This window comes from Colossoma macropomum, unplaced genomic scaffold, assembly GCF_904425465.1.
Source record: "Colossoma macropomum unplaced genomic scaffold, Colossoma_macropomum, whole genome shotgun sequence".
NCBI classification, from domain to species: domain Eukaryota; kingdom Metazoa; phylum Chordata; class Actinopteri; order Characiformes; family Serrasalmidae; genus Colossoma; species Colossoma macropomum.
The window spans coordinates 35,368-41,742 of NW_023495500.1; positions in this window are offsets into that span (position 1 = coordinate 35,368).

A 6,375-nucleotide genomic window follows, 5' to 3' on the forward strand; every position below is an offset into this window, starting at 1 on the left:
CACTTACGTTTATTTTAATTGCATTGTATCATAAAGTGGCATAGCAGTGTATGCAATGTGTACATTAATACATCAAGAAGTACATTTATAATGTATTTCAAGCATAATAACATGGTGTTTAAAATCACATATTTAAATCTACTTAAGTTAACTTAAGTTGTCCGAAAAAAGCACTCAAAAGGACAACTTAATGCTTTTAAGTTATATTTAAACATACCTTTATTGCAATTTAAATACACTTAAGTTGTCATAAGTTGTTCCAAAATAATGCATTTAGTATGCATTTAAGCATGTATAAAGTATTAACACTAAAAGCATGTGCTTTTCAAATTAAGTATACTTTTAAAAATATATTTAAATATACTTTTTTTTTTTTACAAGGGCAAACAGAGAGCATTTCATTTCACTGATGACAAGCTATGAGAATATTTAGCCAGGTTGTGGTCATCTCTGAGAATGACTAATGCACGCCAGATAGCTGTACGTGTTGTAGGTGATTACCAGAAATGGGTTTCCTGTGGAAACAGGTTGTATTTAGTCCACTTCAAACAGTCCCTTCACCCAAACACGATTCCACCCCTTGCCTGCTTATAAAACCCAAGAGGAAGGAGAAATCTGCTTCAAAGCTCTGTTCATATCACTGAGTGTCATCTCCTCTGCAGCTGAAGCCACAGACATGAGCGTCTGTTCTAGTTCTCTCCTCCTGGGCCTGCTGAAAGTTCAAAATTTTAAGTGGTTCTCCTGGAACTTAGTGTAGGTTTTCTTGTCAGACTGTAAAACAAGATTGGCTTCTCTGACTTGGTGCTAGGCTGGTTCAGATCATGCTTGAGAGGCCATGACTATTATACGGCACCGGGTGCTTTTCTCACACATCCAAAGTGGCATACAATATATTGTGGGGTACCACAAGGCTTAATTCCAGGGCCACCTTTTTTATACATATGTTTCTTCTGGTGATTGTCTCTTGCAGTTTAATACATGTAAGATAGATTTTGGTTTTTGGGAGTGAGGATCAGAGAAAAGATCTAATTTTTGTTTTTATTATTAAGGTTTGGAATTCTCTAGCTAAAACTACAAAAGTAATTGGAATTCATCACAATTATTTGAATTTGATCAGATTCTGTGCATTTGTATTGTATTTTATTCATCAGTTATATCTCTTATATAAAATCGTATTGCCTCAGGGGGTCGATCCAACACTTTTATGAGGAAAATGTTGTCTGTAATATGTTTAATCAGCTCGCTTTAAGGCTAAATGCTACCATTGTTATTTCAGAGATTGATTCATATTATTGTGAAGTTTAATTTAGTTACAGCTGCCATTCAAACAGCAAGGCAGTCATTTTAGAAGGTGATCTTTCTCACACAGGGTTTTGGAAAAGACAACAGATTTTTTCATAGCAAATCTTTAATGTTGAAGCATAATGTTTTCATCTAGAATTCATCTCATTTCACAATAACACCTGTTCAGTGTCTGCCTTTTATGATCAACTATTGAGAAAATTTAATAATACAAACATATCTTTAACAAAACATAGATAATATTGTTACACAATGTAAACATCTTATATACCATGACATACCAGCTTGAGTCACCTTGGCCATACATGTTTATATATTTAATGAAATATATTTCAATATGTATTATGTTTCATGAAAGCAAAATTTTATTGTGACGATGATGAACATTATTCAAAATCATATTCACACAGATGGAAATGGACCAAAGGAATGCTGTTTCAGCTTCTGGACCAGAGCACTCCCTGCCAAAGTCATTACGAATTATGAAATAACGAGACCTGACTGTCCAAGACCTGGATTGATGTAGGTTTTTACCCCTGTTCTTTTGCAATAGAAGTTTAATTGAACTTTAATGAAACTTTAATTAAAATTTGATCAGGCACTGTTTATAGGATTATTACCTCACCATATCAATTTATTTTTTTGACAAAAACTTTTTTCCTTCTAGTTTTACCACCAAGAAGAATTTAAAGGTGTGTGTGGACCCCAGCTTTAAGTGGGTGCAGGAGGTCATGAAAACATTTTGAAAGTAAAATATTGTTTTGAAAAAGTTTGAAATTTCACCCTAAACTTGACTGTGTTGTTAAATTCTCTCTCTATTAATACATTAGCTTATGCTCTCTTTGCTCTTTGTAACTTTCTATAATGCTGAAGCAGTTTGATTTGATTGTCTCTGCTTTGATAAAGAAACAAAGTTTTTTGTTAAAAGTATTGAATAATGTAATGCATGAGTTGTTTGAATTGTATAAATCTTTTTTGTATTTTGCATAGCTTATAATGTGTTGATTCTTTCTTTTCATGGCTTTAAATATATATTCAGAAATCATTAAAAGTGTCTACTTTTTGCATTGTATTTGTATTATGAAATTATGAAACTTGTAACCTTTAATTTGAAAATTATTATAAAATAATTTAATAAAAAGAGTATAAAAATAACATTATCAAAATTAACTTTTTATTGACTAGTTGCATATCAGTAATTACACACATTCATTTATTAAAGGGCATCCTTTTCATGTCTGTGCATGAAATCTTTTTGTGAATTTTGAGTCTTTTTTTTCAAAGTTTGGGTTTATGTAGTATATATTTCCATAAACTTCTCATAACATGTATGAAATTTATATTAAAAATATTATAAAAAGTTATCATCCCCTGATCAAAATATTTGGTGGGCTCATACCTGAATATATTTTTGGATGGTCAGGGAATTTTTTATGATATCAAAGCAGGTTGTGCAGCACAAGGATGCCAGCACACTGACCACACTGTTGGCCATGTCACTGCTACAAACGCTGTTTTTTCCAATCGAGACAAAACAATCGCAGGATTACACACTTTAACACGAGCGCAGGTTACAAAATCACAACAACTAATGTGACATTTCCGTTTAAAGCATGCATCCGCTCCTCACAAGCAAAACATTCACCCCAATGAAAATGGTCAATTAAAATCTGGCAAATGAAATACACATAATATTGACCAAAAACTAACCAAACCGTCAAGCATTCCTGCTAAAGCATACTGTCACAGCAGAGATGGAAATTGGTTTTTCATTTATATCTACCAAAAAGAATGAACTCTTTTTCATTAAGTCACATGATATATTTAGCATTGGAAATGGGCATCATCTACTCTGTTGAAGTGCCGCTCTTTTACAGACCTACCAGGCACACCTTTTGAATATTTGAAGCTTCAAATTCACAGTACATTCACAAGGATGCTAGGTCACTGCTAAAAACCATGAAAGTTTGGCCAAGGTAATAGTTATAGTAAAACGGTTGCTAAGCAGTGATTAGAGGAGAAAGGAATGAAGCAGATGTTTAGGAAAGATGCTGGGAGTATCAGGGTTATGATTGGCCACAACACAATGAAAAACAGTGTCCTCACAGTGAGCGATGTGAGCAAGCCACAACAATAAAACCAAAATGTTATCTAGTCATCTAAGTAACTCAGCAGATACAAGTCATCAGAGGTGTAAGTAATGAATTACATTTACTCTCGTTACTGTAATGTAAGTACAGTTTTCCCTGTAACAGTACTTTTTGGAGTAGAATTAAATCATAGTACTTTTACTCTTACTTGAGTTAATTTTTAATGAAATAATTTTACTTCGCTACCTTAATTTTCATAACATTACAGAGTAAATTAAATTATTACGAATCAGCTCAGAAACCAATACGAACAAAGTGCAGTTAAATTCAAAAGATTCACCAAACAAAAAACAGCAGCACCGGCAGGAAAAACACAGCAGTTCCGACAGAAAAAAAAACACACTGAGACAGCAGTCTGATCCGAGCTAAACAGGTACTGTGTTTACGATTTTCTTCTTTCTTTTATAATGTTTCTGTTTATTAAACTTCAAATCTGTTGCATGTATTTTATTACAGTGCCTGTCAGTTACTTTAGTTAACAGGTGTTGCCCACCACACAGAGTTTACCATTTATACAGCCTAGTTTAGCTGCTGTTTTGGAGATAAACAGCCGTGAACAGCTGTGAGACAAGAAATCTAGTCTAACACAGGCTCTTCATAAACTCTGGACAGTGATTCTGTAGCACTGTCATTGACTGGCCTGATCTGATCCCTCTCCACCTCCCCGCCCTCTCTCTCTCTCTGTCCCTCTCTCTCTCTCTCTGTCTGTCTCTGTGTCTCTCTTTCTCTGCCTTGGTGTTTATCTTTAACTGTGAGAGGCTGTGTAGCTGTTTAACTGTTAAATGCAGTAATAATGTCTGATTCTGTATGAAGTGATCAGCATGATTACTGGTGAAATGTATTACAGCAAAAAACTCAAAGCTGAGTAAGTTGCTGATGTTGCTGCTGATTTTAATGGTGTAAATGTTCTGAACGGATATCAGTGAAAATATACAGTTTGAAGGCTGTGAATGTGTTTACTGTCTGTAGAGGTCTGTGATCAGTCTCAGAGCTCAGAATTTTAGCTTTAGTGTGTTTCTGTACAGATTATTTCCAATGATGTAGCCGAGTCATCTCAGAAATACGTTCAGGCTGTGACAGCGGAAATACAAAAAAGTAACTAAATAACTCAAGTACTTTTACTCTTACTTGAGTAATTTTATTTACTAATACTTGTACTTGAGTAAATTATCACTACAGTAACTGTACTTGAGTAGGGATTTTCAGTACTCTTTACACCCCTGCAAGTTATAATGTTATTTAAATCGTTATTTAGAATATTGATGTTAAATATGGGCATAAACATAACTAATTAAATACATGCCCCAAACAACAGTTGTATAACTCCAACAGTAAAGCAGCTGTTTACCGATATGCCCATGGTTTATTTATGTTTTGACAGGACGTGCACTGGTTTCCACATTCTGAAAGCTTTGCACCACAATGTAATACATTTGAAAACTTTTTTCGTTAGAACATGATATTAGTTAACTGTCAAACAGTAAGATTTTCTCTCAAGTGCACAATTCCTATTTATTTGCTAAGCTTACATTTTGTGAAAAAAAACACACATATAAAATAAATTGTACCAAAACTTTGCACAGGAACATTTTAGTTAACCCCCACAGTGCATTAAAATGTATAGAAGTATGTTCTCCATAGAGGATGTGTTTACTTATTTATACTTTAAAAATCAGGAAAGCCAGGTGTAGCAGAGCTAAAACGAAAAGAAAAGAATTAATAATAATAATTGTAGTTCTTAGTTGTGTGAATTCTTCCAAAATTATTGTTCATAAGAAATCATTTTTGTTATATATTTCTTGTTACTTTGAGCTAAATTGTTGTTTTATATTTCATTTTTCAAAAAATACTGATTCTTGCTATGTTAATACTGCATACAAGTTCAATGTGCTAGTTTGGACTACAATTCCCTGCTGACACGCGTGCAACTGCCAAAGCTTGTGTTTTCTGTTAATTTTGTCCCTTCGCGCTTCCCTTACCCCCAGCAGTGCTTTATACTATGCTGGAGGTAAGTTGTGTAGAAAAAGCTCTGTGAATAATCTCATATTTTAGGAAGGTATATGTACTTCTGAGATGAATGTTTGCAAGCATCATCTGTAATAACAGTCATAGCGCTTATGTGCTGTGTTTTGAAAAAGTATTAGCGCATATTTAACCGAATTTAATACTTTAATTCCCGACGGAGTTCTATGTAGACGGCATCGGTTTTTGGCGCCATTTGGGGAATGAGCTAGAAAATGTACTTAAACTTCTGTTTTCCTTTCCTTTTCTCACTTTTATAGAGCTGTGGGCAGTTGCAGCACACATAATCTTGAAACGGATTGTGTATGTGTGTATGCAGGTATGTTGTAGTCATTTTGTCTTGGAATTAGTTGTAAAAATGTATTATGTGTTCTGTGAAGCTTCGGAAAGAGAAAAAAAACTCCCTCCCTGTGCTAGCTACAGTTCGTCCACTATATGATCACATATAACTAAATGTACTAGCTAAGCTGTATATTGTTTTTACTTTATTTTATTTTCATGAGCAAATGTGTACTTGTAGTCAGCCCAGCAGTGCTTTACACTATGTTGGAGAGCTATGGGCAGTTGCAGCAAACATAATCTTGAAACGGATTGTGTATGTGTGTATGCAGGAACAATAAAGACACAGGCAGAGAGGGAAGCCATTGAGTCAGCTGAGTGTCTAAACCTGTATTAATCACTGCCTGAGTGTCTAAACCTGTATTAATCACTGCCTGAATATCTGAACTTGGATTAATCACTGCCTGAGTGTCTAAACCTGTATTAATCACAGCCTGAGTGTCTAAACCTGTATTAATCACAGCCTGAGTGTCTAAACCTGTATTAATCACTGCCTGAGTGTCTAAACCTGTATTAATCATAGCCTGAGTATCTGAACTTGGATTAATCACTGCCTGAGTAT